Source organism: Callorhinus ursinus, unplaced genomic scaffold, assembly GCF_003265705.2.
Source record: "Callorhinus ursinus isolate GAN/ISIS: 27379988/994484 unplaced genomic scaffold, GSC_fseal_2.0 scaffold4, whole genome shotgun sequence".
Lineage (NCBI taxonomy): Eukaryota > Metazoa > Chordata > Mammalia > Carnivora > Otariidae > Callorhinus > Callorhinus ursinus.
The window spans coordinates 3,956,653-3,983,564 of NW_027397066.1; the positions used below are offsets into that span (position 1 = coordinate 3,956,653).

At 59.0% G+C, this 26,912-nt stretch overlaps 1 protein-coding gene across 3 annotated transcripts in view; it reads right to left on the reverse strand.

Moving 5' to 3' along the window:
• The window catches only part of SORCS2 (sortilin related VPS10 domain containing receptor 2), a 433,845-nt gene that overhangs the window by 352,314 nt on the left and 54,619 nt on the right, over positions 1-26,912 (reverse strand). The window contains exon 1 of one of the 3 annotated variants that reach the window (XM_073891393.1): positions 17,270-17,435. The exons of 1 other annotated variant lie outside the window; for it this stretch is intronic. The gene's annotated coding sequence lies outside the window, so the exon portion shown is untranslated. Of the gene's footprint in view, positions 1-17,171; positions 17,436-26,912 lie in introns of those variants that run through there. One more of the 3 variants, XM_073891394.1, reaches the window with a different exon arrangement.

The window sequence follows — 26,912 nt, forward strand, 5'->3', positions numbered from 1 at the left end:
CCCCCACCCCATGCGGGCTGGGCACCCCCCCAACGAGGATGGAGTGGCGGGACTCCCCAACCACGGTGTCCTGGGTCAGAGGCCACGCTGCCAATCTGAAGGTCTTCCTCCCCCTCCTGGAAGGCTTCAGTGGTATGTCCCGGGGTCTCCGTCCTGGGGGGCTGGGGGGCTAGGGGGCAGGACCCCCGGTTCTGGCCCTGGCAGGGTTTGTGTGCAAACAGCGTGGTCCGGGACAGCTCCCGATTAAAAACCAGAACAACTTCCATTCACCCAGAGTCCAGGCGGCCAGAAAGCCCAAGGAACCTGAGTGTTTGGGGAGGATAAATAACAAAGAAACCGGGGAAGGGCTGAATTTTTTTTTAATGAACCTCCGGGGGGTGCAATGAAATCAGGCCAGGTGGCTCCCCGATAGCTTCTTTGACAGCTGCAGCCGAATTCAGAGACCCCCTCGGTCCAGAAACCATCAATGGCTCCCTAGCTCCTACAGGATAAAATCTCATCCCCCCACCGGGCATTAGGGACTGTCAGACTCTGGTCCTACCCCACCCCTGCCTCCCCTTCCCTCCTCCATCCTTCGCCTCCCAGCCCCTGTCCTGGTTACCCCAGAGGACACTCGGTTCTTGCCCTTGTTACTGCCCCACGCCCCCGCAGAGACCCTGGCTTTGATAGAAAACCGCACCCCATCTCTGCCCATTCAACGCCCTTCTCATGCGCACGGCTCCCAGACCAGCCCCTCCCCACACCCCACACCACTTCACAGGATCATAGTTGTCACACACCAGTGACGTGCGTACGCGCATGTGTGTCATGCTCAGAATTTCTCTGGTTAATGAGAATTTAAATTAACCCCAGCCAATCCTCCTCAAAGGCCGTGTGCTTTAGGCTCCGGCCTGACAGGCCTGACGGGAAGGCAGAACGCAGCACTAGGCCCTGGAGAGTTCGAGAAAGCAGGAACAAAAAACAAAACGGCAGATTAGCAGAAATAATGAGGATATGCAGAATGCCTTTGGAAGGAAGTAAAGATCCCAGCAGACCAGGCTGTTCTAAATGTGACCTCCTCGATTGGGCTCAGCCCGGTGAGGCCTGACCAGAAAGTTAACACCCGTGCTGGTGGGAGGCGCTCCTTTGAAAGGAGCCAACATCGGGGTGCCCTGCCTGTCCTTCTCGGCCAAAGAAAGCAGTCTCGGAAGGCCTTCCTTCCAGGGGCCACTTGCTGACCCCTTGGGCGGCTCGCACAAGGCACCTGCTCCCACCAGCAGAGCCCCCTGGAAGCAAGAGGCCAGCTTTGCGCAGATCCAAAACCATTCCCCCCTTGATGAGAGGTTCCACTCCTAAGGGAAGAATCCTAAATTCCAAAAACAGCTCATGGAGAACTGAAAAGAACCAACTGCAAAGAAACAGTGGAATAGATTTTGGAACATCCGCCCAGTGGAAGTTTAGGCCACTCTTTAAAAACAGTATGTATGGACCAGGGCTGTGAGAGAACAGGGGACCGTGCGCGACAGAAAGCGAAGTCAGAAATACATCAAGGCTCAAATGTGCGAGGAAAACTTCAACTGTCGAGCAGAAGGCCACAAACTCCTAAACAGAAAAAAGACGAAACGGAAATTCACCAAAGATGGCCGGACGGTGATCGTCTGCACGCCCCCACCTTGGCAACCCTCCTCCCTTCTGCTTCTACGTATTTTCCGATAAGCACACACTCTTTTTCTTTTTTAATTAGTAAGTGTCTTCTGGAAAACAAAAATTCAGCACGCGGCCCAATTTCACGGCCGAGCATGGGCCCAGCACCAACCTCGTCTTCCTTGACGGCACCAAGAAGAACTGGAGACCGCCAACCCAGGCCCCCGCCCGGCCCTCCCCAAGGCTGGCCGGCCCCGCAGACTCAGCTGGAGACAGAGAGATGGGACTGAGTCCCCAGCACCTCCTGTCACAGCTAGCAGCCCACCAGCCTCTCCCTTTTACTAGCTGCTCCGGATGTTAAGAGACAAAGTAAGGAGAACCGTGAACAAACACCACTTTCTCTCCTGAGCATCCTGAAGACACATGGGTTCCCCCTCGAGCCTGTCCCGGTGAGACTGTCACTGTGGCCTCACATCTGACCCGCTGAGCTCATCAGTTAGGCGCCGGGGTGACAGGAAATGCTGGAGGGAGGCAGCCTTCGTTCACCTACTGTCAGGAAGGGAGTCAGCCAGCTTGTGGCTGCGGGAGGTGGGAGGGCCGGGGTCACAGGCCTGCAAGGCTGGTCCGGTTCCCCTCCAAGGTCGGGTCCAGAGGCAGCCCCGAGGGTGTGCTCCCCAGACCACAGGCATGGTGGCAAGTGCTATCTGCACACACACGGCCTCCTGCCCCTCTCCTCTGCCCTGCGCAGGCGCTTAAAGTCGGGTGGCTTGTCCCTCTGCAGACACAAGGCCTCAGAAAACCCGCATGGCCTTCCTTCCAGCGCATCGGCTCCCGGGCTGTAAAGTCTGAACTGAACGTGGCATTCTCCGGGTTCTGGGGAAGAATCATGTGCAAGGGCGCGGGACAGGCACGGGCATACCTGCCCTGACCCCATCCCTACGCCCTCCCGGACTCGGCTCCCCCAGCACTCTCGCTCATACTGAGGCAGCTCCCCTGCCCAGAAGGAACACGGCCTGGATCCCTAGGAGCCCGGGGCCTCAACCCCACACGACTTTTTTCTCCCAGGAAAGGCACCACCTTGTACCCGGCATCCAGTCAGAAGCGTAGGAGTTGTTCTGGAAGCCTCCTCCCTCCCAGCGCTCCAGTCCATCACCAGTCCCCAAGACTCTGTGCTCCAGACCCCCAGCCTCCAGGCGGCCCCGGCCCCGGCACTGCCTGGGCAGCACGGACACCTCCCACCCAGGGGTCCGGCCTCCTCTCAGCTTCCACTTTACCCGACCTGCACCTTGCAGGCGGAGGGGTCTTACAAAAAGCCAGGCTCATCGTATGCCCGTCCAGCTGTTAAACCCTCTCCTGGCTTCCTCTGTTTCTGTTCAAAAACGCCCTCACTGGCTACATGGCCCTCATGCTCTGCCCGCCCCTTCTCCTGCCACATGCCCCATCTGGGCATATACCCTGCCCAGATGTGTTCCAGAGCCTCTGCTTTCCACAGCCATGCTCGTTCCCACCCCAGGACCTTTGCACATGCTGCCCCTCGGCCTGGATCACTCCTCTCTGCTTCATTTAGCCATCTCCTGTCCATCCTTGGGATCTCTGCTCAGAGAGCTGTCCTTGGCCCCCAGGTGAAATGCTCTCCCAGTACCTATGTGCTTCTCCAGTAGGGCCCATGGTTGGTGTACCCCTGGGCTCAGAGCCAGCCCACAGCCTTCCCTCACTGAGCCGGTGAATGGATGAATGAGTGAGCAAATGAATGCACACACACACGTGTGCACATATATGTATGAGAACATAGGAAGAACACAGGCTGGGGAGTCCCGAGACCTGGGTTCAAGCCTCCACCTTCCCACTGAGTCACCGTGGTTCTGTTCTCCACGTGGCTTTTTCCTTCCCAGGCCTCAACTTCCCCATCTGGCCCAGGGGCGTGTGGGGCCAGTAGATCCGCAAGGGCCTCCCAGCTGTAGGCGCCCATCAACGATGCTAACAGGTCTACACACACGCACGCAGCACTACGAGGCCCCAGGCGGCCAGTAGGACTCACCCTGACCCCAGGAGCTGGGATCACAACAGTGGCCGCAGGGAGGAGGCGCAGGGGGGGCCGGCCGAGCAGGCGGCCGTGGACACGTCTTAGTGAGGAGAGCCACCGACCCCATGATGTCAGTGAGGAAACCGAGTCTTGCTCTCCAGCCCGGGCCCCTCTGCCCCCCTCGCCCCTGGCCCAGGCTACAGGAGTCCAGAGACAGACTCTGGGATGGGTGGGGTCAGAGGTCACACAGACGGGGGTGCGGGGAACGATGGGAGGACTCCCAGTCGGTGTGGAGAAGAGGAAAACAGATACCCCGGCAGTGAGACGTGAACCATGGGAGCCAAGGTTTGGCTGCAGGTGAAGAGGGGTGTGCGACCCCAGCAAGTAGCACGTCAGGGCCCTTGGATGAGGTGACAGCCGACAGCCCTGAGAGTCCCAGGTGACAGTCTGTGCTCGTTCCCTCCTGTCCAAAAGCCGAGGTGAAGGCTCCGGGATGGTGGAGCCACGCGACAGAAGAGGTCACCAGTCACTGCCCAACCCACGTGGTCACTGTGTCAACACGCTGAGAGGTGTCTGTGGGAGCAGCTAGCATCCACGCCCCAGCACATAACAAAATGACAGCCGCCGAACCCCGACGGGTCCTCGCTATGAGCCCGCCACGCGCCGCGCTCCGTGCTGTGCAGGCCTGGCCCTGCTCAACCCTCGCAACGGCGCTGTCAGGAAGAGACCATCATCTTTGCCTTACAAATGGGGAAACTGAGGCTGAGAGCTTGGGGGGCTCGCCTCAAGCCACATGGTAAGCCTGGCCGTCCCCCCCCCCCCCCCCCGCGGCCCATCCGCCACCCCCCCCGGGGGGCTCCGGAGCTTGAGGCAAGGTGTTAGAATAAGCTCAGATATCTTCTGGGGTAGAATCCAGGTTCGCAAGAAGAAGGTTCACAGTTGGGCAGAGCACAGCCTCTTCACGCTGGCCCTGACACCGGCACGGAGTGAGCCGGGTCCCAGACGGCAGGACTCGCCTGTGCTCTGAAGCCAGCAACGTTTGCCACAGCCGTGAGCCAAGCCCCGGGGCCGGGAGCTCTCCGTGCGTGGACTCCTCCAGCCCGGCCACCGCCCGCGAGGTGGGGGCCGGCCGCAGCCCCTCACCACCACCCCAGTGTCAGAAGTCCCCCGATGACCTAAAAGTCTGGCCCAAGTTTGGGGCCAAAACTCCTTGGGCAGAAAAGGTGACATGCCCCATCCCACACCCCTAAACAGAAAGGTCTGGAAAGGAGGGCAATGTTCAGATGTCCACAGGGGTGGCCTCAGCGAATGGCAACCAGAGGGTGATAGCCTGCGTTTTCATGAGAGTCTGGACTTGATTGCTTTTCTCCAGTGAGCATCTACGATTATGATGATGACAGCAGAAAATGAGACTTTTTTTTAAACTGTCCGTCGCAGGAGGGGGTAAGACTTGCAGTTCATGCCCTGCAGGGGCGTGGGCTGTCTCCTCTTGCTCCCCACGATGGCTGGCTTTCCCTGTAATTCCCACCAAATCCACACCTCCCAGGGTGACGATGCTGGGCCATCACGGGGATGACCTGCCACCCCAGGGGTCAGCCAGCAGCTGCCCCAGTGCGAGCCGCCCTCCCCCACCCCCCGTGCCCTGCCCTCCCCCACGCTCCCGGGAGCGCCAGGGGCCAACTCCGAGGGCTGTCCTCCTGGAGGGTGGAAGGGGGCTCTCGTCCCCTCCCCATGGCAATCAGGGCAGCTCCCAGCGACCATGGCAATGAGGAATGTGTTCACTGAGGTCCTGTGCAAGCAGGAGCCGGGCAGGCCCGGCATCTCGGGTGGACGGCCATGCACCGACCTCCATCCCTACGCAGGACGTACAAATAGTCTGTTTGTGCTCTGCGCCTGCCTTCTGCAGCTCCCAGCTTTCATCCTTGAAGTGCTGCTGATAAGAGAGTGAGAAAAATGCTAATCCTGAAGGAAACTCCCCGCAGAGTTATAATGAAAAGCTTTACATAAATTGTGATATTTTACTAATGTCCCAGGTCTGGGAGGGCTTTATTAACTGCAGCTCAGTCTCTTTGGCAGTTGCTGCTAATCTGCGTTGCTGACTTCAAGGAATTCAATTCATCAAACATTTATTGAGCACCCACTAGTTGTCAGGCACTGTTCCAAGGGTGGGGGGCAGGCTTCGACCCATCGACAAATATTTACAGAGCACCCCTCAGTGGTAGATACTGAGCAACAGCGGGGATGAGGGCCAGGCCCCGTCTGCAAGGCACTGAAGGCAGCGAGGTGGGCTCCGAGCCGCACACTTGGAAGGCTTCCTGGAGGAGGAAACACCAGGCCGAATCCCATGAAGAAGAGGTCAGAGAGAGGGGAAGAAGCACATTGCAGGCGGAGACCAGCCCCAGCGAAGGCTAGAAGGGCTGGAACGTGACAGGTGCCCAGAGAATCACAGAATCAGATTAGCTTGTTTGCCGGTCCTGAAGCCACCCAAATCTCCAGAAATATTTCCCAGATCACCGGTGGTGCCCGGGATGGAAGACACTGGTTGGTCTCCCACACTGGACGGATGGTGTTTTCCCATCGTTAGCCTCAAAGTCTAACCTGAATACCAGGCCCAAGAGGGCAAAAGTCTAATTGTCCATGACCCAAGGACAGCACAGGTGCTGTGCCCTGAAAACCCGGAGGAGGAAAACGGAAGGCTTCCCGGAGGCGGCGGCACTTGGGCTGGGCAGCAGCTTACATGGAACAAGAAGGGCCCATGCTGACAACTCTGTTACAGACTGAACTGTGTCTCCCCGAAATTCACGTGCGGAAGCCCTACCCCCCTGTGTGACTGTATGAGGTTGGAAGGTCGAAAGAGCTCGGTGGGGTTTGGCCCTGAGCCAGTAGGACCGTCCATGTAAGAAGAGAGAGATGGCCGTCTGCCGTGAGAGGACACAGCAAGGGGTTCGTCTGCAAATCAAGAAGAGGGCCCTCAGCAGCCGCAGGGCCGGCCGGCACCTCGACCTTGGACTTCTGGCCCCCAGACTGTCAGAAATCAGCCACCAACCTGTGCTGCTCGGTCACCCAGCCCCAGGCCCTCTGCCTCCAAGACAAAAGCAGTGTCTCGGGTGAGGGGCAACCATGAGGGACAATGGGGACAGACCCCGCTCGCCGTGGAGGGGGCGCCCCCCGGGCCTGCGGTGGAAGGTTCAAGTTCTCACGGCCCAGCGGCCTTTTCCTTCAGGTGCTCGTCCTGAGAACGTGGGTGACGATTCTGGCTGATTCATTGAGCTTTTCCGCGGATTAACTCGTTAATTAATATACTGCTCTTCTGAATTTTTAAGCACCACATCAGAACCCCAGGGACCGCTGTCTGAAATCATCAGACAGAGCCAAATGGCATGAATTGGTTTTCATAAAGGCCCCCTGCCTCCCTGAGCCGGATCAGCGAGCCAGCAGCCTCCTCTCCTCCTCCCACATGTCCAGAGCCGCCGAACAAAGCCGTCAGGAGAGGCTCAGAAGGGGGATCTGGTCGGGCCTTCACACAGCCAGTTTAAATACTTTCCTCCAAACAAGAAACCGTTTTTAAGAACAGTGGAAGAAGTGGCCTTAGCTTCAAGGGGAAAACCACCTTAAATAAATCTACTGTGTCCCTCACACTTTTATTCCCTGAGATAGGAAGCCTGCAAACCAACTGCAGCCTGCAACACCAGATCGATACTCCTGAATTCCTTAGAAGCCATTTTTTTCCCCTCTCAGTCGTGTCAAATTAAAGACAGTCAATACTAGTACTGTAGTATCTTTCTTAAAAAAAAAAGAGAGAGAGAGAGAGAGAAATAATCTATTGGATGAACGCTACCCCTGTAAAGTTAGACTTTCTCTCCGGAGGCTGGCAGAAAGCGGCCCGTGCCTGCTAAATCCAAGTGTTTTCACAGCAGAAGGACAACCTGGAGGAGAGGCTCCTATCTCCCGGCCTGTCCAAGGACAGTGTGCCCCCAGCCCCCCACCTCCTGAGCACTAACTTCCAGCCAGGAAACGGTTTCCATGCCTGACTTTTCCCTTTCTGGGAGTGAATGCTGGCCAAGAACCCACTGAGGAGGTCACCAAGAGAAGTATCTGGAAAGGTAGGTAGGGGTTCAGCTCTCCACCCCAGCCAGGGGATCCAATCAACCAGAGGCCTGAGGTATCCCCCCGCCCCAGCCTGGGGTCTCACGTCTAGAACCTGTTCTTCTTCCCCAGGGGGTCCTCGGTCCTTCTCATCTGGAATTTTCCCTTCTTCTAGGCAGTCAGTGATTAAGGAGATTTTGTGCCCACCTCTGGGCAAAGCATGAACCCCCCCCCCAAGAAGATTCTAATTCCTGACCTCAGGGAGTGTGCAGATAAAGTCCACGCTGAGACCCAGGGCAGCACAGACAGCCGAAGACCCAGAGGAGGGAAGGGAAGGCTTCCTGGAAGAGGTGGCTCCCAGGCTGAGCCACAGCAGCCTCAAGCAAGGAGGGCTCAGCCTGAGGCCCCCAAATCATCTCCCTGGGCCCCCTGGACCAGTCTCTCCTCAGTCAGACCTGTTTCCAGCCGCCAAGTTCACCTTCCCAAACTCGATCATAGCATTCTGCCCTCACAGCCTTCCACGGCTCCCGATGCCGACAAGGCCCAGGGTCTATGGTCTGGGACCCAAGGCCCCCCCCAGGCCGCCTCAGTGATCCCGTGCTCTGCCCAGGCCTGCTCTGCCCTGGCCAGCCGAGGCCTGTGAACACGTGCCAGGACGGAAGGCAAGAGACTCAGTCCCAACTCTGTCTGGGAGCTGTGCGCCCGGGAGCAAGCCCCTCTCTGGGCCTGAGTCCTCCCCCCAGTAGAATGTGAGCGCTGGCCCGGGTCCAGGGGTCGGCCATGCACCAAACCCAGCTCCAGGCCAGGCCAGCCTGCCACCTTCTGCCCAGCCCGGACGAGCAGCACCTCGGGAGGAAGAAAGAAACCCACCCAGGCAGACGGCCCAGCTCACACCTCAGGCCTCTTGGGTTGTTCTCCAGGACCTGTCTTTTCTCCTGTACCCCCTTCCTCTCCGTTCCCTGCAGTCCCCCCCCCCTTTTCCTGGCCAGGCCCGGCCTCTGGCACAGGCTGGTTCTGCCAGCCCTCTGCACAGAGAAGACCGAGGGTCCAAGTGACCCAGCTGGTCACAACAGGAAACCCTTTACAGGCTCATCTGCTGGGGGAGGGGCAGCGAGGATGTATAGACAGTAAGACCCGTCCCCTCCCCCCCAGGAGGAGAGCCAGGAGGCTGGACCGGGACAGCTGGAGGGGCAGCTGGCTCTCAGCGGGGCACGGAAAAGGGCACCTGCTTGTGGGGACCATGAATGGTGGGGCCTGTCCCGGCACCAGGACCCCCAGCTTTGGGTCCTGGGAGTGCCACCCACACCACCCAGGCTCCTAAATCGGGGCTGTGCCACACATCTGAGAAATTCACCGCTGCAGCAGGAGAATCTTTAATTTACTCTCAGCTTTGCTTTCACAGCCAGTGGCCCACGTGCTCCTAGCTCCCTTGGGACTTGGCGGCCTGAGCCAGACCAAAAGAAAAAGGGATTTGACTCTGGAAGGCTCTGCTGGAGGCCTGGCCTCCCATGAGGAAGGAAGGATGGAGGCCCCTGGTGATGCCCCCACACCCACCAGCCCCCCACCGGGCACCCCTCCTGGCCTCAGCAGCTTCGCCCCCTCTCCCAGCTTCGCTAGCTGTCAGGACTCGGAGGGCTGGTGGCAAAGCACACACAAAGCACCGGGAAGGCAGGGAGGGCTCCCTGGAAACCAGCCCCCTCCTCCGGCCAGGCCCTCCATGGAGCCCCTGCAGGGCGTGTGAGATGGGGCACCGGTGTGGTGGCTCAACGGTAGCCCCCAAAACAGGTGCCCATGTCCAACACCCAGGGCCTGCCATGTGACCTTAGCTGGACAAAAAAAGTCTTTGCAGATGTTCACATGTTAGTTAAGGAGCCCGAGGGGAGATTATCCTGGCTTCTCCAGGGGGGCCCTAAACCTGATGATAAGTGTCCTCATAAGAGACACACAGAGGAGGAGAGAGAGGACAGATGGAGGGACGTGGCCACAGGCCCAGAAGCACCTGGAGCCCCAGGAGCTGGAAGAGGCGGGAAGGAGCCTCCCGGGCAGCCTCCGGAGGGTGGGCAGCCCTGCCCACACCTCGATTTTGGATTCTGGCCTCCAGGACGGTGCGAGAATACATTTTTTGTTGTTTTAAGCCACCCAGTTTGTGATACTTTGTCACAACAGCCTCGTAAACCCACACAGCTGGGAACGAGAGTACCCAGGATGTATAGACAGTAAAACCACAGCTGCCATGGATACACTGTGTGATCTCACAAGGCGTGGCGCTTTCCGGACCTCAGATTCGGGCTTCAGAAAACACGACCCCCTCGGGCCTTCCAGCTCTGAAGACTTCCGTATCAAAAGGTGTCCCTACCGCCCTGCCACAAGATAAAATGATGGCCATCCACCCACCAGGCGATAACCTCGAGCTTGCCCCCAAGTCCATCCGATGAGAAATCAAGAGTTTGCACACAGTGAATGGCAACGCTCTGTTGAGCGCGCCTACTACGTGCAGACACAGCACTGAACATTGTACACACCTCCTCACTTTCATCCTGGAAACACAGCCACCCCATGGGGCAGGGGTGGAAACCGAGACTCAGGGAGGTGGAGGACATTGCTCAAGGTCACACAGCGAGTGTGAGATGGGGCTGGGCTGGATCCCAACTGCAGGATCACCGGACCTCACACTGTCTAGCTCACACCCACCCTCCGCTCCCCGTGAACCGTCTCCACTCCCGTGTCCACTTCCTTGCTCCGCTCGCTTCCTCCCTGGGCCGCTCCCGGCAGGCAAGCGGACGCCTTGCACTCGGATGCCTCATAACCCACAGCTGCCTTACATCACACCGTACGTGTTCCTGCCTGTCACCCGTCTCCCCCACCAGAGTACGAAGATCCAAGAGGCAAGGACCTTGTGTCATTCATCGCTCAGTGCAGACCCACCTGGGTGTGATCCCAAACCACCCCCCGCCGCTGGGGGAGCCTGCCAGGGACAGTGACTCACCTCTCTCTGCCTAGTTTCCTCATCTGTACCCTGGGGACCGAAACGCCTCCGACCGGGGGGGGGGACTAAGCCACCCACGTAACGAGCGCCGCCCACAGACCAGCACCGTCGCCCTTAACCGCCAGCTCGCACCCAGGCTCGCCTCGCAATTAGCAGAGGCCCTGAGAAGGCGTCACACACGGGGGCCGCCTTGGTGATCCCTGGGACACAAAGCCACATCCTCATGAAGTCAAAACGGCAGATGGTGCCAACAATCCAATGCCACACACTGCGTTAACTTACACCCTGTGGTCCCCAGCTCTTCGCGTTCAGAATTAACAAGGCATTATATGGGCTTATGCGTCCAAACTTTGATATGTTCCCCCCAATACCAGAGTAGGACCTACTTTATAAAGGGGAGGGGAGGGAGATGGTTTCATAAACGTGTCCACAGTGCTGGCGAACCTCGAAGCCCTCCAGAGAGGGCCTGAATCACTATATGTCAGGATTTAAACATGACTGGGAGTCAGAGCCCCCCCCCACCGCCAGCCCGGGCGAGAGACGGAGGTGGCAGCAACCTGCGGTGATCACATGGCCCTCCACCTATGGGCCATCCCCCCGTCCCCTGGCCTGGGCACGGCGCCATGAAGGGCCGGCGGGCTGAGTGACGTGGGGGGACCGAGCAGCGAAACCAGACTCTGACGAGAGCAAGTGTGAAGCAAATGAGGGGCCGGTCGGGTCCCCCTCCTGACAGGAGCCCCTGGGCACAGCAGATGTCCCTGTTCCTGGCAAGGAGGCGCCATCAGGGGTCGGGGTGCCAGCCCCCAAGTAGCAGGTCTTCGAGGATGGGGTTCCCCTGCCTTGATCTCTGGCAGGTAAACGGGTAAGAAGGAACCACTCGTCCCAGCCCCCAGCAGCAGACGGCATGGCAACCTGAGACCACCTGAGGAGCGTGTGTGAGGGTGCCGGCCAGCAAAGAGGGGCGTGAGTGTTGGGGAGGGGCCCACACGGTCATTCCCAGCACAATAACTCAGCAGAGCCCTGCAGGCTGCCGTCACAGTCACGGAGGCCCAGCCACCCCGCCGCCCATGCAGGTGGCTTGGTGGGGGCTCCAAGTTCTCTGGGTGTGTGCAACAGTGGGTCTGCAGAAGGGAGGGGGGTGCTTCTCTGGTGCCAGAAGGAGAGCAAGACCGCCAGACTCACGAGCCACCCGCCCGGAGGCCGAGGGCCCGGAGAAGGCCCTTGTGCTTGGAGGCTGAGGGGAAGAAGGACAGGGCAGGGGAGAGGCACGAAGCTCCCTGCAGGGGGGGGGGGGGGGGGGGCAGCTGCTGGATTCAGACCCTCATGTTCAGACGACACCCAAACCCCAAACGAGGAGCTACAAAGAAATCAGAGAGGTTTGCAAACATGTCACCACCGCCTGGCTGACAAGCGGAGACAGGCGGCCCCCCTCCGCCCGAAAACACAATGATTTCTCACCAAAACAGCAGTCCCATCTCAAGCACAGGGTGCAGGCTGTCACAAGCGTGACCCCCACGCTCCAATTCCATCAGCCTGACTGACAAGGGAAAATCGTTCTGTGCAGCGCGGAGAACGCCTCGGGCCTCCCGTCGTCCTGCACCGGGTGTTACCACGTGTCCCCTGTCCGGGGCCGTGTCCCGGGTCGGAGGGACTCCAGACGGGGCCCGCTGCAATGGGCGATTGCATCTGCAGCCTGGCGGGCCGTTCTGCTTGCACGGAACTAATCAGGCCCTCGCATCGGGCTCTCTGAGACAAGAGAGAAAGGGCCTCTGTTAGTTGGTCAGAGGTTAATTAATTGACGACGCCCGGTGCACGCACCAGACTGGGGGCTGAGCGCTGCGTTTGGGTTAAATCATCGACTGCTCGCTGCCACAGCACGCCATCAGTACCCGTCATCTCTGTGTTTTCCAGAAGGGGAAACTGAGGCATCGAGCGGGTAACTTCATCAGATGGGACTGGATCATAGCACCTGCCCCCAACACTCCAAAATGCTTCCACAGGCGCTGCCACGTCAAACCAGGTCGCAGAGGACACAGAGAGACCATGAACGTGAAGGGAAGAAGGTGTTAGCCTGCTCTCAGAAGTGAAGGAGAAGGGGTCCCCAGATGTTCACCCAGACACAGTTTAAGAAAAGAGTCACTCTTTCAGATCCACCCTGAATGCCAGCCACAGGTCCAGAACCCTGGAATTTTCCAAAGGCCGGCTCTGGTGCCCCTAGGCTCGCCTCCGGGGAATGCGGTCATTTTTGAAGGATGCGTTCTCACCACCTGAGAGCTCAGGGTGACAGGCCCGCTTCCTAAAGGGGCAGAAATTGGAGAAAATGTCCTTGTGCAAGGCGAACCCCTATATTCCTGTGGTTGCCCAAGATTACGCTGCTGCAGAGGGTGTGGCCAGCGCCCCGTCTACTCCTTTACCTGAGTTTTGCCCTCTTTGCCCTTAGGGAAAATGAGTGACAGAGACACCACCCAAAACAGACGCAAGAGGCCTGAATTCCAGACCCGCAACCTCACAGCATGTAAGTGTTCTGAAGGTGTCAGCGGCTGCAGCAGACCTGGGTCCAGCCTGTTTTCAGAAACAAAGGCCTGAGATGCACAGGTTAAGGACTGCTGGGCGTGTAGCTGTCACCACGGTGATTCCACACGGGAGCTGGGGGTTGCAAAGATGCAACACGGTGGACTAATCGGGGCTGGGGGGACAGGGACCCAGACATAGATTTTTAAACCAAATTTTTGCGTTTGTCCTATTAACCATGAATACACATGTTACCCACTAAGGGTGTTGAGCACGCACAATGCTCCCTTCATCTGTGTCTCCAAATGCAGCAGGTCCGTATCCACAGATGCGGGCTCCCTCAGCACCCCCCTGCCCTCTCCTCCGCGTGTCTCCCTGTGACACAAGGAATGCCTCCTCACCCCTCGACAATGCAGAGAACGGTGCCCTTGAACGGCTGTCCTGGTTTGGGCCAGAGCCACTCTGGTGAAGTGGGTTTGGGGATTAAGCCACCAAACTGCATGTGAGCGGTTCCAGGTAAGAGCTGAATGAACCGAGCGTTGTGCTGGCTGAGAGATTATGACATCCATATCGGCCACTGATGTCAGCATTTGGTTCAGGGAAGCTCTCCTGAGCAGCAGGCCTATTTGCATCTGTTCAACTTTCCCTCTTTACTCTAGCCGCTAGGAAGCTCAGAGCCACCTTTAGAACTGAGTGAGGTGGGGAGCGACATGGCACGTGGGAGGCCACTATTTCACAGGGCTCGGTGGTGGCCAGCAAGGGTGGCTCACAGACGGGGACTGGCCACCTCCTGGCTTCCTGCCCATGGCCCAGGCAAGCGGCTTGCCCCCAGCCAGCTCTGGGGGTTTTCTAGAAGCTTCACCTTGGAGGTCCAAGCTTCAGGCTGCTATTCAAGCCTTTCTGCGGATCTTGAGAGCAGGTAATTCCCGTTGGATCCCCTTTCGCATAAGCCGACTAGAGGGGTGTCCTTTCTCTGCAACAGCATTCTGACAGATCTATTTTGTTTGAGAAGAAGCCTTTGGTGGCAGGGCAAATGCCAGGCTGTTCTCTGTGCCTCCCCCCCAACCCCGCCATCCCTGGTGAGGAGAGCTGCCCCAGAAATGCAAGTTCGGCCCGCCGGCTGAGACATCAATGCTGCCTGTTGTGGAAGGCGGGGGGCGTCCCTGGATCTATGAAACAGATGTATTCTGGAACCTCTAACATCAGGAAACCAGCACCTCGCCCTGCTTAAAACATTATCCAACAGACAGACGAGACCCCCTGGAAGGGAGGGCTCGGCGGACCCTGGGTGGTTGGTGCCACGCGGAAATCGCCTGCCCTGCGCACAGCTGGCTCGGGGCATGGCTACGGTCCTATCCCCACCCCCCTCTCCCTCTAAAAATAGATGCAACACCAGCATGCTGCCGGAGAAGCTGATGATTATGAAGACCCCGCGCCACGTCCGGGGAATTAACACCCCACCCGATAAATACCGCCATCGGCAAAGCTCTCAGACTCCAGGTCTCCCCCGGGAGGGAGGGCAGCTGCGGGAGCGGCCCGGGGATGCGGGTGAAGGCGACCTGCACCCAGCAGAGCCCTGGCCCAGGCTGCCTGGCCCACAGCATCCGGGTGGGAGCCGGCTCCACCGTTTCTGCACAGCCTTCAGTGAATTGCTGAACCTCCCTGGGCGGCGGCTCCTACGTCTGCACACAGTGGATCCAGTGGGTAGGGCGCTGCCTCTCACGGCCCCGCTCCGGACCTTCAGAGCTGGAGGCTCTTAGCCCACATCCGGCCGGAGCCCTGTGCACAGACAGGGAGAGCAGGGCCCAGAGGAACCACCACAAGGCCGCTGGGCGGCCTGGGGACGGGCGTGCAGTTGCACACTGACCAGGAGAATGACACGTCTGCACCTCCCCCAGGAGCCAGGGAGACCGCAATCCCCCACCGAGAGGGGATTGGAGTCACCACGTGGATAGTCAGTGCCTCGGCCAGGGGGCCAAGGATGGTGAGGACCCTAAGTCCGCAGGGGACAGAGCAGGGCTGTGAGCTGGACAAGGCCACCTGCCACCTTCGAGGTGAGCCACCCAGAGCGAGCCTCGGTCTTCCCACCTGTGAAATGGGGTTATGTGGCCAGCCCAGAGGCCACAGTGAGAATGAATGTGACCCAGGGCATGAAGGTAGGCTCATAGAGTGCTCCTTAAGCTCAGGGAAGTTTCTAGAGCAGCTGTCGGACACCACAGGTCAGGCTGCCTGTGGTCATGCCCTGCCCTGAACACTTGCCTCCTGGTGACCTTGAGTAAAGCTGTTTAAGTCAGTCCCCTGGCCTCAGCTGTCCTCACCCCTGAAACAGGGATGGGTGCTAGAACCTATGGGCGGGGTAGGGGCTCACACAGGCCTGTCAGAGTCTTAAGGAGAGCACACCAGACCAAAGAGGAAAATTCCACAAAGAAAGGCATCTCAGAGAACAAAGTCCCCCAGGACAGGATTTATTCACTGGTGCCAGGAGGCTGACAGGCATCAAGAGAGTGGCTGGCAGGCAGAGACCCGAGTGGGTGTGCAGCCAGGCCCAGCACCCGGGGTGGACGGTGGGGCTTCCTGGTGGGGAGCGGTGGAGGGGGCGGTTTTATTTCCAGAAGCTCTGAGCCAGGAGCTGGAGGGAGCAGGGCCCGGACCACAGGCAGCGACTCAGGGCTCTAGATTCAATCTAACGACCTCTCCCTCTAACCTTCAAGCAAATCACGTTTCCACGGGCAGTTAACGAGGCCTGGGTGCACCCCAGAAATTCCGAAACGCAAAAGGCATTTCCGGTCCTTGAAGCTCCCCATTGTCCTGGGATGCCTGGTGACCTTTGGGGGCGGTTTTGCTCACCTTCTTCATGTAAAATCTGTCTACCCGGCAGGTGGGGCTGTGCCCGCTGCCCTGGGGGAAAGACGGTGAGCACGTTCAGCCCGGGGGGCCCAGAAACCTCTGGCTTTCGAGCTGCTTCTCCGGCACAGAATGTCCGTGTGTAAGAGCATGGGCGCCCCTCTCTGCCTCCACCTCCCTCCCCGAGGCCCCCGTCCCATCTCCTGTCTCATGGCAGCCAAAGCGAAGCTGAGCTTTTGGAAGCAAAGGAAGGTCTCTGCCTGCCCCCACAGTGACCACCAACCCGCCCCCACCCACCTTTCACACAGCTGGGCCTCGCAGGACACAGAAAACCTCCAAAAAGAGACGCCCGCTGAGCCGGGTCCAGGCAGGAGCTGCTAACACAAACCAGGGGTTCCGCCAAGGCCCAAAGCAGGTAGTAGGCGGCGGTCGCTCCAGCCTGCCTGGGGGACGCGGCTTCCCTTCCGATCCCTGCCCCACCACGTACAGGCTGGATGGTCTGTAGCAGGTTATTTCACTGCTCCGTGCCTCAGTTTCCCCCCAGAGGTGTCATAAAAAATCACAAGCATCCACAGCCGTGAATGCTTACAACAGTGAACAGGAGCTCTTCTCTGCCAGCGGGGCTGGAGGGAAAGTCCCAGAGGGCAGGTGGATACAGGTACCAGCTCTGGTGCACCTGATTATCAGCTGCCTTCAGGAGCCCCGACTCCATCTGGAAGTCAGGGGGCTGGAAGGTTCCAAGCAGGGAAGTGGTTTTAGGAAGCTCCCTGGGTACAGAGTAAGTTCCATGGGTGAGGACCAGGCCCACCTGAGTCCCAGGTGTGTGTCCAGGACCTCACAGGAAAGAAGGCCTCATCCACCTGAGGGCCGAGGGGCTGGTGTGGAGCAGACAGCTTTGAGTAAACGCAGGGAGTCAGAAGCGACTGGTCCGGGAAACGAAGTGTGACAGACAGACAGAACATAAAGCCCCTCCCGGCGGGTGGGGGGGGGACTCTTTGTCTGAGCCAACCTAGGGGCTCACCCTCCCCCACATCCCCCGGCAGGGGCAGCCCGCAAGAGACCCCAGGCTTCCCACACCCCAGGGCTGATCTCATGCACCTGGAAGCCAGGGAGGGCAGCGGCAGACCATCCAGCGCCCTAGACAGCTCAGCCACACTGCGGAAAATTCTCCACCGGCCTGGCCAAGTGGGACTTGCCTCTGGAAGGAAGCTGGGAAAGGTCACGGCTCAGCTCACGGCTCAGCTCACTGGCAGAAGCTCCCTCGGCTGTGCGGCTGTTGCGGAAGGAGCAGAGGTAACTCCCTCCCTAAACAGAGGCTCTCAGGCCGCCACCTCACGCTCTGCAAACCGTGGTTTGTGCGCCGGTTCGGAGGCTCTTGCTCGTGCATTCTTGTATTGGGGAGCTCGACGCAAGTCTGACGATGAGTGAGCGAGTGAATAAACAGAATAGGGCAGTCGGGCCGGGAGAGGGGCCCAGTATTGTCAAGGAGATGCCACAGTATTCGCCCCCGAAGCTGAGGGAGAACCCCTTCAGTCCCTCCCTCCGAGCCCAGTCGCTCCTAGTTTGCTCACAACACTTGTAAGTTTAGCAGTCCAGGTTTCTAGACCGTTTGTAAAGGAGCCTCTGTCCCCGGGCCAGTCACCCTGAGAGCGTCACAGAGCAGAGACCCATGAATCGGCACCATCTGTGCCCAGCACTGTGCTTCCCACACACTAGCTGTCTGAGAAATGACTGCTGAGGAATTCGTTGTTCGCCTTTATTCGGATACATCTGACCCGAAAGCGCCCTTGGATCTGAGCCGTCTGCAGAGCCCGTGATCGTGACCAACCCCTGCTCGTCTTGGCGACCCTGAGCCACGGAGAGACACAAGGGTCCTAGCCACTGTGATTTGTTTCTGGGGTGCCTGCTGGGCGCCCGGCTACACTGCGCACCTAACGCTCACAGCGGCCCACAGACGGAGACCCCGATCCCTGCTCTCCCGACAAGGAGACCGTGACTCAACCTGGTGGGTGAAGCAGGACACACCTGGCAACCGACAAAGCTGCCCCATTACTCCCAGAAAACTGTAGGAGACATTTTATAAAGATTCTCATCAAAAATCATTTTAAAAAAAAGAAAAGAAAAAGAAAAAGCATTGGTTCCAGGAGGGCTGCCCTTAGGTTGAGAGGGGAGGCGGCGCACGGGGCCTTGAGTGGTGCCGGCCTGGCCCCTCTTGCCCCTGAGACCGCAGGTTTGTGCCCCAGCAGAGCCACGGGGAGCTCGCACGCAAGGTTCTAGAATGAACAAATGAGTAACAAACACACTCGCCCTCCCCCACGACAGGTAAGTGAAGCACAGCCTTATTCCAACAACACAAACCCAGGCCCTCTGGAGCGTGCTCCTCACAGCCACGGCCTACGGACAGCAAGGAACGAAGCTGTTTTAAGGCCGACTGGGCAGAAACTAGACGCCAGGAAGGGAGGGGAGGGGGTAAAAGGTCACAGGAGGGAAGACTGTCCAGTTAATAAAACCAGGCCACGGGCAGCGGAGGAAGACTGACTTTCATTGGAAACGTGGAGGGTAGGACATGAAGACACAGGGGTGGCTGCAGGAGCCCTGTTCTGCCTGGGAGTGGTCTGTGCTTGGCCAGGCCTGTGAGCAGTGTAGACCAGGGCGCTCCCTCCGCTCCGCTGCCCAGGCACCGAGCCCACGTGTGACCAAGCGCCCAGGGACCCTGAACACCTCCAACCTTCCCCAGGAGCCTGGGAAGGTGGCACTGTACCAGAGCTCCTTCCGCGGGCAGGGCACTGAGGCTCTGAAGGGCTGGGACCGTGCTCAGCGTCCCACAGTTTTCAAAGGACACAGTCAGGTCCCCCCCCCACCCCAAGATGTCCACATTCTTAACCCTTTGCCTGCCCGTCCCATGAAGGAAACCCTGAAAGATCCTCCCATGGGAGGCCAGCAGGGTATCTTTGAGGGGCTAGCACCCCCCTTTCCACACATGCTGCCCCCACCATGGACAGGAAGCCTCCTGTGCCTCACAGAGCACAGTCAGGGTCAATATTGCAAGTAATCTTCCCAATTCACAGACGGGGAACAGGGGAGGCCAGGCAGCCAGGGTGGGGACCCCGTGTCTCCATCAGTTATCAGAGTGTGAGCAGAGGGGGATGTGCATCATGCATCAGCAGAACTTCATGCTTGCCACGGTTCATGCATCCACACGCCTCTCGGGACAGACGCACAGACCAAGGACGGAGCCCGAGGTGTCCGGCCAGGGTCCCCCCGCATCACCCCACACGCTGCAGGCTGCTTCCTGGCCACACCTGAGGCCTCCGACGCGTGTTCGACACCATCCCCCAGGGTCCCCAGAGGGACTGAGCCCCAGGTGCCCACAGGGGGCCCAGCTGGGCAGTGCACGCTGCAGGCCCAGCCCTCACCCCGCTCCTCCTTCCCACAAACGGCACACACACTCCAATCCTTGTCTCAGGGTGTTTCTGGGGGAACCAAATCCAGATGCACACGGACGGGGTGTTCAGCTGGGTTTTGATGTGGGTCGCTGAGGTGGGGGAGGGGCAGGGCAGAAAAGGAGCTGTGCTTCCTACGTGCTCACAACAGGCGAAGGGTGCCGGGACTGCATCCCTCCGTCCACCTACCAGCCTTTTGCCGAGAGGCCACGACTCCTGACCTCGTGTTGTTGGTTATTCTGCTCCCAAGGCTGTGCATCCTCATCTGTTGTGTGTCTTCCTAAATAGTCCAAAGAGATATCGGGCGAGGACATGGGAAGCTCCTAGCCAGATGCCATTTGAATCAAGTCCTCTCTCCACCTCCGAAAGCTCGGATCCTAAAAGCCAGTTAGGACACACCGGGAACACAGCGAGTCCTGCATCCTTAGATGGGAGCCCTCAGCTTCCCACCCGTGGCTCTGCTCCACGTGGCATCCCTCCACGCCTGCACTCTGCCACCCTGGAGAGCCTGGGCCAGCAGGGGAAGGTGGAGCAGAACGGCTCTGGAAACTTCTGCAGGCTTCTATTGAACAAACATTCCTTCCCGCCTCCCCGGGAGTTTGGCTTATGCCCCGAAGCATAGGATCTGACCACGATTATCACAGGCTGTATCACCGGGTCTTAAATTGCCCATCCCCTGGAAAGCCCCGAGTCCCACTTCACACTGGTGGGCTGCCCTGCTCCTCCCCAGGAAACACTTCTTAGGCCGGCTCTCTGGAATGTGCCGGAAGGTTTCACCTCCGAGGAAGCCTGCTTGCACACACGTGCTGAGTGATTTATGGCACGCCCTAGCTTGTTTCGTTTGGTTCTCCAGAACATATATTTGACTGCATTTACGAAAAGAACCTGGCGTGCTGTCCCATATATCGGTACATTCCAGTATTACCGTATTTCACAGATTCTAACACCAGCCGTTTTCGATCACAGGTTAACATCTTTGAAATTGGAATATGGCTTATAATCAATGACATTCCTCCATGGTGAATAAAATAATGATGCCACGCGGAGCGCATCTAAGAGAGTTTCGGTGGGATGAAATGCGGTATCCGAAACTGTTACAAACAGCCAAAGACTGCGCCTCTTTTTATTGCTGGCATCCTCCTCTCCTCGGCCAGAGCAACCCACCGCAGGCTTTTAATATTATCTCCTGGTAATGCGCAGAGTCTTTTCAAGTGGACTTCCCTGGAGATAAGAAACTGTGCTTAATGGTTAATAAAAGGTAGCAGAGATGCACTGGTAAATCATTAAGGTGCCTGCCCTGCCCCAGCCCCCTCCGAGAGTCCTCAGGCATGCACCTGCTCACGCACACGTGCACACACACTTCCCATGGGCTTAATACCCCAGAGACCTCCGTATTGCCTCTGGGGAAGGTCTTGACCCCTCTGTGAGCACGCAGAGCCCATGACACTCTGCATCCTCAGTCCCTCATCCACCCAGACCCTTCCCTCTCTGCTCCCTGAATGCACATGCTTCCCGGCCCCAGGCCCTCCGCTCATGCCCACCTTCCAGCTGCGGGGGCTCACACTCAGCCTTCCAGACCTCGGGCTACCATCATGCACTTCTCATCTACCAGCCCTGTCCCAGGCACCAAGGAGGCCACAGCAAACAAAACAGGCAGAGTCCTGCCCTCCCCGGGTTTGCATTCTAGTGCGGGGAGCCCCAGAGAAACAGGGCGATTAAGTGAATAGTGTGTTGGATAATGTAGTCCTAGGCTAGGCTCTGGAGTAAAGCCGTCGGGAAGAAGCATAAGAAGGAGTTGGGGTGTTCACATTTTAGACACAGTGGCGGGGAGGGCTGAGGAGGTGACGTTGGACTCTAGCCCCGAGGGAGGTGGGGGAGGGTAGGCGTGTGGCCATCTGGGAAAGATCATTCTGGGCTTAGAAGCAACAAAGCCAAAAGCCTGAGACCAGATCACGCCTGGCAGATTCAAGGAGTTGGGAGGAGGCCAGTGTGATCTGGAGGGAGAGGAGCAAGAGATGAGGCCGAAGAGAAGCAGAGACTGGATCCTGAAGGGCCTTGGGGTCCACTGGGACCATTGACTCTTTCCCTGAGCGTGCTGGGGTGTCCAGGGAGGGCTCAGAGCAGAGGAGTGGCATCCTTGGAGCACAAGAGGGGGTTTTCACAGGATCCCTTTGGCAGCTGAGTGCAGAGTAGGCCGAGGGGACCAGGGCAAGAGCAGGGGTCACAGTACCACCTACCTCCATGATGGGGCTTCCTACAGCGGCCCCATCATTTGGAGTTCGGCCTGCGGTCATCATGGAAATGCCCAGTTCCTGTAGCAAGAACGGTGCTTAATTCTTCTCTGTGTCTGCCTGGCATGTAGCTCAGTGTCAGGCACAGGCATGAATGAATGAATGACTGAATGAGTGGGCACTGGAGAGGACATCATGATGGTCAACAGCCCTCGGCCCCTCTCCGCGCCCACCTGGAAGGCCAGCTGAGCCAGGGGCATCAGCGCGGAGGGTGTGGGGCTCCAAGCGCACCCTTCATTCCCCAGCGGGGTGTGCGGCTCTAACCCAGACCACAGTCTCTTATAACTTTTGACGTCCCACCTGGCCCGAAATTCCTTCCCAGCCATCTTACAGTTGGTGACACACTTCGCAAAAAGAACACCAACTCTGTTTTGTCTTCAGCTCCCTGACAGTGGCTTTCAGGAGAACTGTCGGATCTTCCAAGGATCTTTTTTTAGTGGAAAGGCACGTGGTAATTTTAGATTAAGTGTTCTGAGCAGCCATCTTCCTAGCAACAATTAGTCCCCGAACGTGACTCTGCAAACATCCGACTCCGCCAAACTGTGGGGTGGGTCTGGGAGCGCATGGCAGGACCACCAAGCCGGGGCGGGAGGGAGTGGGGGAGGGATGGGACAGCAGGCCACCGCGTAGTCACGTGGCCCCACGGGCTGCAGAGAGAGGGCCTGGACCGGTGGCTAACTCCGCTCGGCCCTGCGTTGGGGTGAATGCGGCAGGAGGGAGCAGGATTATTTCTGGAACGGGGCGTGCCTGCAGTGCTCCCACCCACGCCAGTGTGCTCCCGGCTCCCGTGCAGCCTGCTCTGCCCACTCCCCACCCCACGGGCAGGTAGAACCCCCGAGCACCACAGATGTCTCTGGATGAGATTATGAGATTGAAAATCCACATTCTGGTACTTTCCTGCGGCTGCCATACAAGTTACCACAAACTGGGTGGCTGGGAACAACAAAATGTCTTGTTCCTCACAGCTCTGGAGGCCGCAAGTCTGAATCAGGATCATGGGGCTGGAATCCCGGTGTGGGCAGGGTTGGGTCCTCTTGGAGGCCCTGAGGGCTTCTGGGGGCTGCTGGCCATCTCGGCACTTCCTGGCTTCTGGATGCATCCCTCCCATCGCTGCTCACCCTCACGTGGCCTTGCCTCTCTGTGCATCAGTGTCTCAAACCTCCTTCCTTTCTCACAGGAGGACATGGGCCACGGGATTCGGGGCCACTTGAAATTTCATCCCGAAACCCTTAACTCAGCACTTGTGCAAAGACCCTCTTTCCAAAGAAGCTCACATTCATAAGGTACCGGGGGTTAGAATGTGGACCCATCTCTTTGGGGGACACCATTCAACCCACAATACCCACCATCAGGCCAGCAAGCCACAGGCCCCGGTCAACACTGGGTAGACACCCCCTACACACACCGCCCAGGGTGCAGGCCCCTTGCACACCCCCCACATCTCCCGTCGCGGCTGGCTATCTATGTCACCTCCTGAGGATCTTCGCTGCTTCGAAAAATGACAGAGCCAGCATCCCGGTGTCCCCCAGTCCTTGCCCAGCTCCATGAGACCAGCGGCCCTGGGGTTCTCACTGGGCCTGCTCCTTACGGTGGATGCCGCATCCGCTGCAGAGGGAGCTGCTGGACCTGGCTCCCTCCACCTCCCCTCTACCAACCCCCAGGTCTGACCGCTCTGCTTCCAGCTGTCTCCTTGTCTCCCTGGTACTGCACTCACCCCTCCTGGAGTCCCGGCCTCACGCCTGCACCTCTCCTTCCCTCCAGCTCACTAATCCCCCTCCATCCTAACTTCTGGCCCTCCCCCCACAATGGCCTTGATCTCAGCGATGACCTGCCACGCCCACACCCGCGCTGCGCCCCCCGAAGTAAGGGGCGGTAAGACAGACAACTCCGGACAACGCTGCAGGACCCCGGGACAGCTGCCGAAGAGCTGCTTCAGTTCCCCCTCAACTCTAGCTCCCTTCTGTAGGGGCCCACGCCCCACGGCGGGAGAGGACCTGAGGGGCCTGAGGCTTGTTTTGGGGTGCTCCACGGGGCAGGCCCACAACTCAGCTCATGATCCATGCTGCACACACACCAGGATCCCTCCAGAAAGGGCTCTCTGCACTCGGCTGGCACAAGCCAGCTTACCCACCCCCCTTCAGCACCCGGTTTACAAGGTCTCTCCAGCACGCAGGTCACCTCCCGGTGACAGTGTCACATAGCCAAGCCTTCACTAGCAGGAGCCCCTCTTCTCATGACATAATGACAAAGGACTGGCAGCCCCAGTGCCCAAGACAGGGCTGATCATTCTGCCGGCCATTGAGCTCTCTCTCTTGTATCCAAGCAGCGCCAGTCACAGGCTAGGGTCGTGGAGTGGGGGACAGGGGCTGCCAGGATGACACCCACAGGAGCCTGTGCCCAGTCAGCTTGGGCGGGGTGGGGGACAGACCCCCCTCCTCAAACCTGCCCCTCAGAGCTGAACGCGCCTGGGCCCCCCACACCACGGGGGGCTTCTCCAAGGCCCCTGCTCTGCCCTTGATGGAGCAGGTGTTTTGTGCAAAGAAGTGAAGATAGACCTCCATGAATCGAATCCACTGCTCTTAGGTAAAAGGGGGAGGATGGCTAGCAGCTGTAATAATACTGGAAGAATAACGAAATTTAAAAGGCTCAGGGGGAGGAAACACATACCTGTTTCTAACACTCTCTGGTCTGTCCCCGCGTAATAATTTTCCAGCAGAATTAGGAGGGAGGCACCTGTTTAGCTCCTTCATTCATTCAGGACACACTAATTGAGAAACTACCAGGTGCACTGTGCGGGAGGGGGGGCAGCCCGAGGCCACCGTGGATGCCCCCCACCACCCCCCATCCCCTACCAGCCCCCCCCACACTCACCAGCACTCCCATGCATGGCCCAGCCTGGCGCGCCTCCTCCCGCGGAACACTGTCCGCAGGGGGGGACGGAGGAGGCTTGGGGGGGGTGGAGGGCATGTCATGACCTTGTGTGATGCCCCTGCCACCAGCAGTCAGGCTGGGACTTGCGAGCAGGCAGCCTGGCTCCAGCGTGACAATACTGGAGAAACTGAGGCAGAAGGAGGTCTTCACTGAGACCCCAAGCGGCAGAGCGGGAGGGGGCGTTCCCAGGGGCTCCAGGCCATCAGGGGAGACCTCCCTGGGGAGGTGGCATCTGAGTGTTTGTGGAGTGAATGAAAGAAGACAGCAGACCGGCTGCAGAAGGAGAGAAGATGGAGGGCCCCACGCCCCTCACCTCGGGCAAGAACCCTGTTTCTACGTCATCTTCAGATACACCCAGGGCGTGATCAGCGAGGGCAGGGAGACAGCTCAGAGCACCAGGCATCGAGGGTGGAGGACAAAGGGTTCTTGTAAGAAGGAAGCAGTAGGAGGAAGGATGCCTTGGTCTCCCTGTTCATTCACAACTGGTCCCAAAATCGAGGCCAGATCTGGGACAGGAAGGCCCACAGACACTTCAGCCGAGGGGCCCAGAGCCCTCCCCGACTCCCACTGAGAAGCCCTGCACCAGCCAGCCCCCGCCCAGGCCAAACCCCCTGCTCCTCCAGCAACGGGGAGAAACGCGGTGGGGGGGGGCCAGGACCACAGCCTGCGGAAGCGGGTGGGGGCGGGGGCGAGGAGGGGTCTGTTTCCACAGCCGTGGCCCTGGCCCCGGTCCTGGGCTGAACTGAGGAAGTGCAAAGTCAAAGCAGAACCGGCCCCCACCCCGGGGAGGGAGCAAGACCCCCGAGGTGGGCGATCGGCCCCCAAACAAATGTCCACGTCCTAGTACCTGGTCCCTACAATGTTGCCTCATCTGGGAAGAGTGTTTGCAGAAATGATTAAGGATCTCGAGGGGAAGTCATCCTGGATGACCTGGGTGGACCCTAAATCCAATGACAAGCGTCCTCATAGGAGACACGCAGATGGAGGACAGAAGAAGGCCACATAAAGTCGGAGGCCTCGGTTAGGGGGGCAGAGCCCGGGAGCTGGGAGAGGCGGGAAGGACCCTCCCCGGGAACCTCAGAGGGGGCACACACCCCCTGCACCTGATTTCTGATCCCTGGAGCCCCAGGAAACAAACACACCTCCCAACAGAACCAGAAGCCCCGTGTTCCTCCTCGGGGCATGGGGAAGGCGGGGAGCCGGGACAGGGAGCCGGGGCCGGGGAGCTGGAGAGAGCCACACCAGGCCCAGCAGAGCCTTTGAGAAAGGAGCGAGTCAGATGGGAGAGCAAGACCACAGCAGGCCTGTCTCCTGTCACGGGAGATCGACACCCCCAACCAAGTCCGTCACCCAGCGCCCTCTAAGAACTGTGCGACCTCACCCTTTGTAAACACCAAGTGTGCCCACTTCCCAGGGAAGCGCTCTGTGCCCAGTGCGCAGCACGAGACACAGCAAAGGGTCAGGGGTGAAGATGGAGGGGGCCAGGTGACGGCACCAGCAGATCGCGCTCCAGGGGACATCTGAGGCCAGGGTCAGCCGGGAGGACGGGCACCCCCGCCTGCAAACCCTCACAGCCCACGGCCCTGGACAAGCACGTGGCGGGGGACCATGGGGTCCGTGCATCCCCACCCCTCACTTCCCAGACGGGCAGCCAGGCACGGAGGAGCCGGTATGCCCCCCATCTGTTTCTCTGCTGGAGAAACACCTGCTCACTGAAAGCAGTAGGGTCTTGAAGGTCATGCCCAGCCTCCTTCTGGGCGGGGGGCTCACTGGCTCCTCCTCCAGGTCCTCCAGCCTCCAGCCAGCCCCTTTACCCCCACGTGCTGGCCCGGGGTCAGCTGTTTCCTGGACTGTCCCCCAGTGACCTGGCATCCCCAAGCACCCTGCATGAGGCCTGGCACGTCCCAGGTCCTCAGGAATGAGTGAGTGCACAAGAACATGAAGTGCTCTGCCAACCCACTGACACGCCTGGCCAACACGGGAATGAGACAGAACCAGGCCAGGGCAGCCCAGCAGGCTCGGCAAACCTCCTGCATCCACATCTAGGTGGAACTCGACGGTGAGGCCCTTCACCCAGCCCTGGTGTGGGGGACACTAGGAGGTGGGTGTCCCCTAGAGATCTTGCCAGCCCCTCACCCCCAGCACAGAGGAGGACCCCCATAAGCAGCAGATGG